This window comes from Macaca thibetana, chromosome 4 (genome assembly GCF_024542745.1).
Source record: "Macaca thibetana thibetana isolate TM-01 chromosome 4, ASM2454274v1, whole genome shotgun sequence".
NCBI classification, from domain to species: domain Eukaryota; kingdom Metazoa; phylum Chordata; class Mammalia; order Primates; family Cercopithecidae; genus Macaca; species Macaca thibetana.
In genome coordinates this window covers 27006661-27020419 of record NC_065581.1, presented here as the reverse complement: position 1 = coordinate 27020419, position 13759 = coordinate 27006661, and the positions used below count along the sequence as shown (strand labels likewise).

Sequence of the window (13759 nt, the reverse complement as noted above, 5' to 3'; positions counted from 1 at the left end):
GTGTCAATGTACTTGGAATACATCCCACAGTGATAGAAATGTATTCAGGACTTGAATACACTGTGCTGTTAGGCTATAGGAATTGTGGGAAGAGGCGCCTCCTACTTAATACTGCTCAGGAAGCAATTTCTTTGAAGATTAAAAAAAAAATGTTGTGTTGGGCAGAATATTGTTTAATAACCCTCGTTATGTTTTGAAGCTTTTATTACACTTAAAGTGAGAAGGTTGTCATACTAGTTCTTTGTGTAAACATACCTAGCTTTCAACTTTGTGCCAGAAATCACAAACGTCAAAACATGCACCAACACCTACCTACCGGGAGTGGGGCTCGAACCCACGCGGACATACGTCCATTGGATCTTAAGTCCAACGCCTTAACCACTCGGCCATCCCGGTGATAAGCCATACTGTCCTTGTCAACGTTTACTAGGCTAGAATTTGTAGTTTCTGGAAGACTATGAATAATGTTATATCCGTGAAAACTAGGACCATGTTTAAAAGAGTGTACAAAGTTAATAAATCTTTCTAATATTGCTTGGAAATAAACAAATGAAAAGATATATTTCCAAAAGTATGCTTAATCACTAATTTGTGACAGGCACTATACTAGGTGTTAGGGGAAAGACGAACCATCCCTGATTCCTTGGACTTCCATTAAAATGAGGCATGTTGAGGGAAATCCACGCCTGTCAATGCTGGGATCAGAGCTGAATTCTAAAGATTCAGCAACCTCCGCCTCCCGGGTTCAGGCGATTGCTGGGTGCAGGAAAGAACGTGTCGGAGAAAAGAGTCTCCCATACATTGACATACAGAAGAGTTTTTAATTATTCTATTGTTGTGATTTTTTAAAAACATGCACTATACAGTATAATCATCTGTGGATTTTGTAAAATATACTTATCAAGATAGTTTAAATGCCTACATATGACTGATAAAAAATAATAGAAACATATGTAGAAAAATAGCATTATTATCTAGGGGACAGAAGAACATTAAACAAACGAACAAACAAAACTAAAAACACAAACAATAAGCCGAGCGTGGTGGCTCACGCCTGTAATTCCAGCACTTTGGGAGGCCGAGGCGGGCGGATCACCTGAGGTCAAGAGCTCGAGACCAGTCTGGTCAACATGGCGAAACCCCATCTCTACTAAAAAATACAAAAATTAGCCGGGGGTGGTGGCATGTGCCTATAACCCCAGCTACTCGGGAGGCTGAGGCAGGAGAATCAAGAGAATCGCTTGAACCTGGGAGGCGGAGGTTGCAGTGAGCCGAGATCGTGCCACTGCACTCCAGCCTGAGCAACAGAGCAAGACTCCGTCTCAAAACACACACACACACACACACACACACACACACACACAGACACACAGAGTAAAGCAAAACACTGATATAGTCTGCTGCACCCAAATCAAAGAAAGCCACAATGGAAAAGTAAATAGACAAATACAACCAAAGTAGAAGATACTTGAAATGTTTACAAATGAAAATAATTTACATGATATAGTAAGAAGCCATTAAAATCAGCAAGATCAAACAGCAGACTCAATAGAAAATGTGTAAAGAAGCTAGGCGCGGTGGCTCACGCCTGTAATCCTAGCACTTTGGGAGACCGAGGCTGGCGGGTCACAAGGTCAGGAATTCGAAACCAGCCTGGCCAATATGGGGAAACCCCGTCTCTACTAAAAATACAGAAATTAGCAGGGCGTGGTGGCGGGAGCCTGTAGTCTCAGCTACTCGGGAGGCTGAGGCAGCAGAATTGCTTGAATCCAAGAGGCAGAGGTTGCAGTGAGCAGAGATCTCACTACTGCACTCCAGTCTGGGTGACAGAGTGAGACTCTGTCTCAAAAAAAGAAAGAAAAAAAAATGTGTAAAGAGTAGGGACAGGGTCCTCATCAAACCCATGATAAGAAGAACCCGAAAAGATTAACATTTTAAATACTTAATATTATTAATTTATAAAATGCAAGATAAAATAAGTTATTACTCAACCTACGTTAGACTGGAAGAATTAGAAAACTTAATGTGTCCATTATTGCAGAAATGGGGATGCGGAAGCCCTCATATCCTGCTGATGGACGTTTATATTAATGCAGCCATTTTGGAAAGCAGTCTAATACTTTTTACTCAAGTTAAGATTGTCTCACCCAATGACCTAGGTATTCGGCTCCTAGGTATATATTCCCCCTCATGTCACAAAGATACAGATTATATCATATATGGATGTTAATTGTCTCACTATTTTTCCTCTTCCAGAATCAGATTCAGCCTTGAAGCCAACATTGAACAGTAGATAGGTGAAGTGTGGTAAACACATAATATTAAATATTATGCAACTATGAGATGTGCTGGAGTATATGTACATGTACCAATCTTTCTTTTTTTTTTTTTTTAGATGGAGTCTCGCTCTGTTGCCCAGGCTGGAATGCAGTGGTGTGATCTTGGCTCACTGCAACCTCCACCTCCCTGGTTCAAGCAATTCCCCTGCCTCAGCCTCCTGAGTAGCTGGGATTACAGGCACACGCCACCATGCCCACATAATTCAGAAATGAGGTTTCACCATGTTGGCCAGGCTGGTCTCGAACTCCTGACCTTGTGATCTGCCTGCCTTGGCCTCCCAAAATGCTGGGATTACAGGCGTGAGCCATAGCGCGTGGCCGCATGTACCAATCTTAAAAAGTAATTTTTTTAAAAAAGATACTTAACACCAAAAGATTTTCCCTTATATTAACACTAATCATTCTGCTCTCTGGCATTCAAAATCTTGCTACTTGCTACTGCTCTTCGTTTTCTCATCTTTTCGTCCCTGTGCATTTATGTCTTTAAACACCCTTAATGCTTTGTATAAATGTAGTTTGGAATAAAGAGAAAACAAAAGCTGTGCTTAATTTGCCATCATTATAACTAGGTCTATCTGTGACTTACTATGTTTTTTTATCACCATGGAATCCTAAGGATTGGTAAAATAGTGCATGGAGATAGAGAACCATCATTTTATTGGGGTCAAATACCAAAGAGTCTAGAAAATAAATCTTTACATCAAATTTTCTTTCTCTCATTTCACCACTTCAATCTATTGAGGTTAAGTTGAAAGAACAAATATCGCATCCAGGGCAGAACTTCATTTGCAAGCTACTTGCTATTTTTTTGACCACTCTTCCTACATTCTGACAAATGCTGGCTCAGTTACTACTATTCTGCCTTCCTTACCGCTCCAACTTTTCAGAATATAGAGCTAAAAGCCAGACCCACATGAGCTCCCCTAGAAAGACACAAATGCCTTTCTATCCTGGGCATTTTCTATTCCTGGGGTTCTGGACTTAAGGCCTTCTCAGGCCATCTGAATCCCTGGCCTTCTCTTTGTTGGCTGAAGCTGGCATCTTTCTACATTTTCACAGCTTCCACGATAGTCTCAGAAATCAGCTGTTAATTCTGTATTCTGAATGTCTGGCAATTGTAAGCACTTGGGCTTTGTAGAAAATGCTTTTAGAGGGCCCTTTATGGAGGCGGGAAAAAAATGAGGCAATGTTAGCCAGCCCCCAGAACCCTGTAGTCTGCTGGAACAGGCAACCAGATGGTAACAACTGTAAAACAATTCTTTGGTCTCTCTATTAAGAAATGTAAAAAGCAGGATAAAGGGATCAGTCCTTGGTTTATTCTGCATCTCCTGCAGAGCAAAACCATGATCTTCTGCATATAACACATAGTGATAATCACTACACTAACACAAAATATCATAGCTGATGACAGGTACAAATGCTAGAAAAAAAAATGGCTACAGTAAAATCCAGGGATAGTCTCACTACAAGATAAAGTAAAGAGAGTGTTTTAAGTGCTAAACAATTCTATATGCATCTCAACTGGCACAAGTCTGAAAGACCCATCAATTAGAATACACTGAGAAAAGGTAAGTTTAGATATCCAAAACGGAACTATTGATTGTTACTTGTTCTCATTTATTCATTCATTCATTCACAAAAGGAATGTTAATTAATTCTCTACTAAAAGTCCTAAGCCAGAGACTGTTAAGTAGCTGTGAATAAAGCAGTGAACACAACAAACAAAATATCCTTTTCATCATGAAATTTGTTTTAATTCCTATCAAATAGCAGTGGATGATCAAATATGCTATCTTTTGATGAAAATTTTTACCATAATTAGCAGAACTCTTTATCACTTCTTTAGGATTTATAAAATCTGGCCTCCTAGATAATTTTCACTATGCTAAAGATGAGATAATTATGGATGAGGAAGCTTATCCTCATGTTCATATATATATATATATATATATATATATAAAAAACAGCAAAAATACATAGTGTGAGAAACCTATATACATATATACATATGTGTAAATACATATATATTTATTACCAATTACCATGTATAATATATAGATATTTGCTCATTGGTAACTGGTTCTAATGAATACAGTTGTTCTGTCTTGATTTTAAACTTCCCCATACATACCCAAGCTATTTATTTCTTGTTATACGCCTTTTCATGAACACTGTCTCTGCCTTTCGTTTCAAACCTCAAGAAAGAGTCTCATTTAGGAGTAAGCGGGACTTTGAATGAATCTGACAGGCTGCTAGCATGAAGAAAAAAATACTCAAGGGCACTAATGTCCTGCCTAATTTTCAGTCATCGGGGAGATGAACATTAGAGCGTCTTATGAGAGCAGAGAGCATAGAACATACCACAAAAAATGAATTGAAATAAAATTTCCCAAGGGACTGCCTATTTCCCTGCCCTGTGCTGCTGAAGGAATTGAAGCTTCGGGAGAAGCATTTGCTTGATTGCGAGTTGTCGGATTTTAAACTATGGATTCTAAGAATTAGAACGTATAGGGGAAAATATTATCCCTCTGCCAAAGATATACCCTGAAGGAACAGATAAATTTAAAGTTCATTATAACTAATTTGAAGGTGAAACACTCTCACACCAAGTAAGTTTCCGTGGTGTAGTGGTTATCACGTTCACCTAACACGCGAAAAGTCCCTGGGTCGAAACTGGGCGGAAACAGTGTGCAGTTTTGTTCTTGGGACGGAGTCTCACTCTATCGCCAGGCTGGAGTGCAATGGCGCGATCTCGGTGCACTGCAACCTCTGACTCCCTCGTGCAAGCGATTCTCCTGCCTCAGCCTCCCGAGTAGCTGGGATTAGGGGTACGCGCCACGACGCCCAACTCATTTTTGTATTTTTAGTAGAGACGGAGTTTCACCATGTTGGCCAGGATGGTCTCAAACTCCTGACCTCGTGATCCACCCGCCTCGGCCTCCCAAAGTGCTGGGATTACAGGCGTGAGCCAGCGCGCCCGGCCTATAGTTGCTTTGTAAAATTCTGAATCTGTTTACTTATATGTGTGGGTCTATGTATACACACACATTTTATACATATATAAACATGTATATATAGTATATATATATTTTTTTGAGATGGAGTTTCACTCTTGTTGCCCAGCCTGGAGTGCAATGGCACGATCTCGGCTCACTACAACCTCCACCTCCCTGTTTCAAGCGATTCTCCTGCCTCAGCCTCCCTAGTAGCTGGGATTACAGGTATGAGCCATCATGCCCAGCTATTTTGTAGTTTTAGTAGAGGTGGGGTTTCTCCATGTTGGTCAGGCTGGTCTTGAACTCCCTACCTCAGGTGATCCGCCCGCCTTGGCCTCCCAAAGTGCTGGGATTATGGCGTGAGCCACCGCGCCCTGTCAGTCAGAACTTTCAATTAAAATAATAGTAATATAACAAGAGCAGAGCTAAGACTGATTTTCTCAACCAGCCCTCTCACCCAGCCCTCAACAGATACTCGAGTTCACGTAGTACCTGTTCCATTAAAGATACTATGCCTCGGCCGGGCGTGGTGGCTCACGCACCTAATCCCAGCACTTGGGAGGCCTAGGCGGGTTAATCATCTCTAGTCAGATGTTCGAGACCAGCCCTGCCAACATGGTGAAATTACATCTCTACTAAAAATATAAAAATTAGCTGTGCTTGTTGGTGCTGAAGCAGCAGAATCACTTGAACCTGAGAAGTGGAGGTTGCAGTGAGTCGAGATCCCACTGCACTCCAGCCTGGGCGACTGAGGGAGACTTTGTCTCAAAAAAAAAAAATAAAAATAAAGATAAAAATAAAAAAGAGATACTGCGCCCCGCTGGCGTTGGCCTTCTATAGGAAGAGATGCAGTACTCTTCTGTTGAGGGCAGGGGGAGTTAGTGCAGTAACTTAAGTTTTTAAAAGCTCTTTCGACAGTTCAGTGGAGAATATTTTGTAGAGAGAAAAGAATGGAATTAAGGAGATCTGTTAAGTTCCTTTCATCAGAGATGACTGTGACTTGAACAGTATGGTGGCAGTTGAGGTGGTGGGAAGTAGTCAGAGTCTGGTTATATTTTAAAGGTGGAATCAAGAGGAATTTCAGAGAACATGGACGTGAAGAGTGGAATAATAGAATTGGTGATAACTCTGAAGGTTTTTTTTTTTTTTTTTTTTTTGGTCTGAAAAAATGAAAGGATGTAGTTGCCATTAACTGAAAAAGAGAAGACTGGGTGCAGCAGGATTATTACGAGAAAAAAATGAGAGTCCTGTTTTAGACATGCTAACTGGTATAGCATAAAACATTTAAGTGTAATGCTGAGGAATCACTTGAATACACAAATCTGGAGTTTAATGGAGTGGTCTAGATTGCAGATTCAAATTTATGAGTGGTAGTCATATAAACTTTATGTATGCCATGAAAATAGATGAGTGAGTGTATATAGGAAAGAAGTCCAAGGACCAAGCCCTGAGGTATCCCATCATAAAACTGGCTTTATGCCCAGGCTTGAGTGCAGTAGCGCGATCTTGCCCGCCTCCCGGGTTCAAGCCATTCTCCTGTCTCAGCCTCACGAGTAGCTGGGACCACAGGCGCCCGAGACTACGCCCGGCTAATTCTTTTGTATTTTTAGTAGAGACGGGGTTTCACCGTGTTAGCTAGGATGGCCTCGATCTGCTGACCTCGTGATCCACGCGCCTCGGCCTCCCAAAGTGCTGGGATTACGGCGTGAGCCACCGCGCCTGTAACTTGAAATAGGTTCGTTGGAATGTAACTCCACCATAAGTGGAGGTACCTCTGTACATAGAAATACAATAGATTTTTATTTATTTACCTTTTATCTCACACTCTTACTATATTCTTTTATTATTCTATTTTAGTTATTTTATTATTTTTAGGTTACATTTATTTATATTTATTTGGGGTTATATTTATTTTTTATTTTAGATTCTTTTGCATTTTCTCTATAGACAATCATGTTGCCTATGACTAGAAAGAGTTTTATTTATTCCTTTACAATCTAAACTGTGTGTTTTTATTTATTTGTCTTGTGTAATTACGTTAAATAGGACTTCTAGAACAATGTTGAATAAGAGTGGTAAGAGGCCAGGCGCGGTGGTTCCTGCCTGTAATGGCAGCACTTTGGAAGCCGAAAAGGGTGGATCACGAGGTCAGGAGATCGAGACCATCCTGGCTTAACACAGTGAAACCCCGTATCTACTAAAAATACAAAAAAATTAGCTGGGCGCTGTGGCGGGCGCCTGTGGTCCCAGCTACCCGAGGCAGGAGAATGGCGTGAACCGGGGAGGCGGAGTTTGCAGCGAGCCGAGATCATGCCACTGCACTCCAGCCTGGGCGACAGAGGGAGACTCCGTCTCAAAAGAAAAAAAAAAAAAAAAAAAAAAGAGTGGTAAGAGCAGATATTCTTGTCAGACATTTCCTATATTGAGAAGTCATTTAGTCTTTCACCATTAAGTATGATATTACTTTTTTTTTTTTTGCAGATGCTTTTTATCAAGTTGAAGAAGCTCCTCTCTATTCCCAGTTTACTGAATTTTTTAAAAAATCATAAATAGTTGTTGAATGTTTTCCTACGTCTGTTGAGATGATCGTGTGGTTGAACCTTCTGGCCACCAGAATCATGAGCCAAATAAGCCTCTTTTCTTTATAAATTACACAGGCTTAGGTATTCTGTTATAGCAACCCAAAACAGACTGAGACAGGCAGACTCCGTGATCAGGGTCCCTGAGGTTGGACTTTCTTAGTCATTCTGCCTGCTCCCAGAAGTTGACATTCTCTAATATTCTATACCTAATACTCCTTTAAAGTAGAAATTTTCATTCTTTTTTACTTTCTTCAGCTCCTGTGAATTTTCTGCTCTCTGGATATAACCATGTTTGCTGCTACTCCCTAAGTGTTTAAGTTTGCTTTCTTTAGGGACAGGCTATTCTCTCTGTCAGCCCTGTTCCACTGAAAGGGGCTTTCTGCCGGGCGCGGTGGCTCACGCCTGTAATCCCAGCACTTTGGGAGGCCGAGACGGGCGGATCACAAGGTCAGGAGACCATCCTGGCTAACACGGTGAAACCCCGTCTCTACTAAAAAATACAAAAAACTAGCCGGGCGAGGTGGCGGGCGCCTGTAGTCCCAGCTACTCGGGAGGCTGAGGCAGGAGAATGGTGTAAACCCGGGAGGCGGAGCTTGCAGTGAGCTGAGATCCGGCCACTGCACTCCAGCCTGGGTGACAGAGCAAGACTCCGTCTCAAAAAAAAAAAAAAAAAAAAAAAAAGAAAGGGGCTTTCTCTGATCCCTAGCCCTGCTCCATCATTTCTTATGAGCACGGGTTCTACATCTGTAGACTGAACCAACCAAGGATCAAAAATATTTGAAAAAAATAAAAACAATGCAACAGTAAACAAACAAACAAAAAGTATAGCAACTATTTACATAGAATTTACATTATATTTGGTATTATAAATAATCTAGAGATGATTTAAAGTATACAGGAAGATGTGCATAGGTTATTTTATATAAGGGGCTTGAGCATCAGTGGATTTTGGTATTCTTGGGGGTCCTGGAACCAATTCTCCTGGAACATGGAGGGCAGTAGTTCTTTGAGAATTGTGAAGAGAAGCCTGCAAAAGTGTGAAAACTCTTCTTGAGTACTTGATCCTAGGGGTTCTAGAATTTCCTTCTCAGACATAGACACTTAGACTAAATTTAGCAAGTCATAAAATACTGAATTTTTGCTGAATTTTTCTTAACCTCTTGCATGGAGGCCTCATCATCATCCTATTGCTATAAATGAGCCAGTATTCATTTCCCATTTCTACTTGGGAGCACCTATTTTTCCATAGATTTCAGGCTACGTGGTTGCTCTGAGACCTCAACTCTTTCATGGGTTCAAGGAAAATTATGCTTTTCTAGACTATCCGGACTTTTTCTTTCTTTTTTCTTTTCTTTTTCTTTCTTTCTTTCTTTTTTTTTTTTTTTTTTGAAATGGAGTTTCACTCTTATTGCCCAAGCTGGAGTGCAATGGCTCGATCTTGGCTCATTGCAACTTCCACCTCCCGAGTTCAAGCAATTCTCCTGCCTCAGCCTCCTGACTAGCTGGGATTACAGGGGTGCGCCACCATGCCTGGCTAGTTTTTTTGTATTTTTAGTAGAGACAGGGTTTCACCATGTTAGCCAAGCTGGTCTCAAACTCTTGACCTCAGGTGATAGGTGATCTGCCCACTTCAGCCTCCCAAAGTGCTGGATTACAGGCGTGAGCCACCATGCCTGGCCTATCTGGACTTTTTCATTGTTAGATTAGGAGCAATATTCTTTCCAACTTTCTACATTCTAGGTAGAGGCTGGAGTCCCTTTGGGATTTTAATCTGAGCATAAAGGATAGCATCCTCTTCATTGTCTACTGTATTATTTTGCTAATCCTCTGAATATCAAGCATTATGAAGAATCATAGTAAGTTAGTAATAGACTTGTTTACAATAATGGCATATTGAAGACAGGCATCTGATGTTTTTCTAGCCAAAAATTCAGAGACAGAGAGAGAAGAAAGAGAAGAAGGAAGAAAAGGAAGAAAGAAAAAAAGGAGAGAGAGCCGTTCATAAGTACAGAAGGACAATAATGGGAAAGGAGAAAGCAGTAGCAAAATTCTGAAAACTAAATAGCAGATGGTTAGTGTGATACACAAGGAAAGTTTCACTTTAAGCCAGAATTGGGAAAAGCCAAAGAAGAATATAACTTACCTTGTGAAAGCCAACCCCCAAAATTTCAGGAATTGGTGGTGTTTGTGTACATGTAGTGAACAGGAGATTGAAAATAGATCTCGTTTAATTTAATGAGGAAATTTAGAGTTATATAACCCCTTGCTCAGTTTCAGAATATGAAGGAAATTTATAGCAGAATATTTAGAAGACGATTCTATTAAGTGAGTAACATGGACACTCACTAGCCTGGAGGGGACTAACAAATTTGAAAGGTGTACAACATCCTACAAAGTAATGGAACTTTACCTTATTTTGTCTCCAATTCATTTTTAGGACTATGATCTCCCAGTTGACTGGAAGTTAATTTCTGGAAATCTGCTCAACCCTCTTACTGATCCTTACTGATTCCCTGACAGTGGAGGTTTCTCTCAACCACAGTGTTCCAGCCATGTAAATCAAAAGTTATTTTTCCTTTTAAGAACCACACTCAAGTGCTCTGAGCTTCTGATCAGGCCGGGGTTAGCAGGTGTGAAGGTGGACAGTGATACTACCAAATGAGGATAAAGATCTCAGTTCCACACTTGGCCTTCTCTGAAACCACCTCAGCTGCTGGTCAAAGGTGAGAGTTTGGGCTCCTGACTGGGCCTTTCAGGTGGGGAATGAGGGAGTAGGGGTATTGGAGTTCAGCGTTTTCTGTAGTGTTCTGTTGGAATAGAGAATTATTGTCTACAAGTTTTCTGTCTTGCTAGGCTGCTCTTTTCCTTGTCATTTGGTTAGAGAAAGCTGGCTTTCTTGTGGCTTTTTTGTCTGTATTAACGGGTTGTTGGCTTCTCCGCACTCAGTCCAGGATACATGAAATTAAAAAAAAAAAAAATTAGAAAATTTACCACCGTCTCTTTCCTCTGGTTGAAAGGTCTCCCGCTAGTTTGCCTTCTCTCCATTTTTCGAAGTCTTCCTATGTTTGTTTTATACATGATGTCCAGGGTTTTTAACTGTGTTTGGTGGGAATGATAGGAACAATATGACTACATTGTCTTCTCAATCAGCATTTTATTTTATTTTAATTTTTTTGAGACAGAGTCTCACTCTATCGCCCAGGCTGGAGTGCAGTGGCAGGATCTCAGCTCACTGCAACCTCCGTCTCCCAGTGTTCAAGCAATTCTCCTGCCTCAGCTTCCTGAGTACCTGGGATTACAGGCACGTGCCACCACAACCGGCTAATTTTTTTTTTTTTTTTTTTTTTTTTTTTTTGTATTTTTAGTAGGGGCAGGATTTCTCCATGTTGGCCAGGCTGGTCTCAAACTCCTGGCCTCAAGTGATATCCCCACTTTGGCCTCCCAAGTGTTGGGATTGCAGGCGTGAGCCACCACGCCCAGCCTCAATCAGCATTTTAGTCTCCTATTCTTAAATATATGTATCAAAGATTAATTTGTGTCCTCCCCTCTCTACCAAATTCATATGTTGAAGTCCTAATACCTACTAATTGAGAATGTGACTATCTTTGGAGATAGGGCCTTTGAATGAGGTATTTAGAATTGGCCATAATCCAGTATGACATGTCTTTGCAAGAAAAGATTAGGACACAGACACACCCAGAAGGAAAACGATGTTAGGACATGGAGGAGATGGCTATCTGCAAACCAGGGAGAGAAGCATAAAACAAACAAACAAACAAACAAACAAATCTTGTTGACACCATAATCTCTGACCTCTAGCCTCCAGAAATGTAAGAAAATAAATGTCTGTTGTTTAAATCACATGATCTGTGGTACTTTGTTATGGCAGTGATAACTAATACAATGTGTATAGTGCAAGGATCACCAAAGATATATATAGAGAGAGGTGAGGGAGAGAGAGAGATGGAGGGAGGGAGGAAGAATACAAAGAGAGATTTTTAAAATACAATTTAAGGACACAGACTGCAGCAAAAACTTTACACCATATATCATATTATATCATATCTCACTAATATCTTCAGAAGGGAGAGAAACAATACTGTATCCAATAACAAGGACTAGGATCCAATGAAGAAAAACTTTCATAAAACCAAAAAAAAGCATGGGCGCGGTGGCTTACACCTGTAATCCCAGCACTTTGGGAGGCTGAGGCATGCGGATCACCTGAGGTCAGGAGTTTGAGACCAGCCTGACCAACATGGAGAAACCCCGTCTCTACTAAAAATACAAAATTAGCCCAGCATGGTGGCACATGACTGTAATCCCAGCTACTCAGGAGGCCGAGGCAGGAGAATCGCTTGAATCGGGGAGGCAGAGGTTGCAGTGGGCCGAGATCGCGCCATTGCACTCCAGCCTGGGCAACAAGAGCGAATCTCTGTCTCAGAAAAAAAAAAAAAAAAAAAAAAAAAAAAAACAAAAACCCAAAAAAGAGGTTTTGGAAATCAAAATTATGTTAATAGGAAATAATTTAAATAGAAGTAAATGTATTTGATGATAGAGTATACAAAAACTGCATGTGGTGTTTCAGGTTCAGTCAGATTGGCAACTTTAAAGGACATATATGTGGCTTAGCCCAAAAAAAAGAGAACTAGAGGAGGGGAGGATAAACCAATCATCCAGAAATACCTAAAGTGCATTGAAAAGAGGCTGGGTGCAGTGGCTCATGCCTGTAATCCCAGCACTTTGGGATGCTGAGGCGGGCGGATCATTTGAGGTCAGGAGTTCTACACCAGCCTGGCCAACAAAGTGAAACCCCATCTCTACTAAAAATACAAAAATTAGCCAGGCCTGGTGGCGGGCACCTGTAATCGCAGCTACTTGGGAGGCTGAGGCAGGAGAATTGCTTGAACCCAGGATGTGGAGGTTGCAGTGAGCCGAGACTGCGCCATTGCACTTCAGCCTGGAAGACAAGCAAAACTCTGTCTCAAAACAAACCAACAAACAACAACAACAAAAAAGACACAAAAGAACAAGTGGGGTGCAATGACTCACCCCTGTAATCCCAGCACTTTGGGAGGCCGAGGCAGGTCGATCACCTGAGGTCAGGACTTCAAGACCAGCCTGGCTAACGTATAGTGAAATCCCGTCTCTACTAAAAAAAATACAAAAATTAGCTGGCTGTGGTGGCAGGTGCCTGTAATCCCAGCCACTTGGGAAGCTGAGGCAGGAGAATCACTTGAATCAGAAAGACGGAGATTGCAGTGAGGCGAGATCCTGCCACTGCACTCCAGCCTGGGGGACAGAGCAAGACTCCGTCTCTCAAAAACAAACAAACAAAAACCAAAAAACCCAAAAAGAACAGAAGAAAAAGACAAGAGCACATATGTGGATCACTCACTATTTAAATGTGCATAATTGATGGTATCTAGTTAGCAGTTTTCAGGTGTTATGAGTTGGAAGATACTGTTTGGGGGCACTGCTCTGGGACCCTACTCATTATGGAGCCATCTGTGCCAATGATTGCTTTTATTACGTCTCAACCTGCAATTCATCCTTTTAGACTGCTTTTTGAAATGGGATCTGGGCCCTTTAATTTTTTTTTTCTTGTGCCAGCTGGCACTGAATTTTGTCAGTTGTGGGTGCTGGAGAGACTTTGTAGGAGGAAGAGAGTTTTGCTTTATGGTTCCAGCAGCTCCTGCGGACCTCTCAACTTCTGCAGTGTCCAGCTCTATTCTATTGACTTCCATGAAAGTGGAGAAAAGAAAGTGGAGACGGGCGCGGTGGCTCACGCCTGTAATCCTAGCACTTTGAGAGACCGAGGTAGGTGGATCAGCCGAGGACA

The 13759-nt window shown here is 41.3% G+C and overlaps 1 non-coding gene across 1 annotated transcript; it reads right to left on the bottom strand.

The window, feature by feature from the left end:
* Positions 1 to 313: 313 nt before the first annotated feature.
* On the bottom strand, positions 314 to 396 carry TRNAL-UAA (transfer RNA leucine (anticodon UAA)). Its single transcript has one exon. It is a non-coding gene; the product is annotated as a tRNA-Leu (tRNA).
* Between the last annotated feature and the right edge of the window lie 13363 nt (positions 397 to 13759).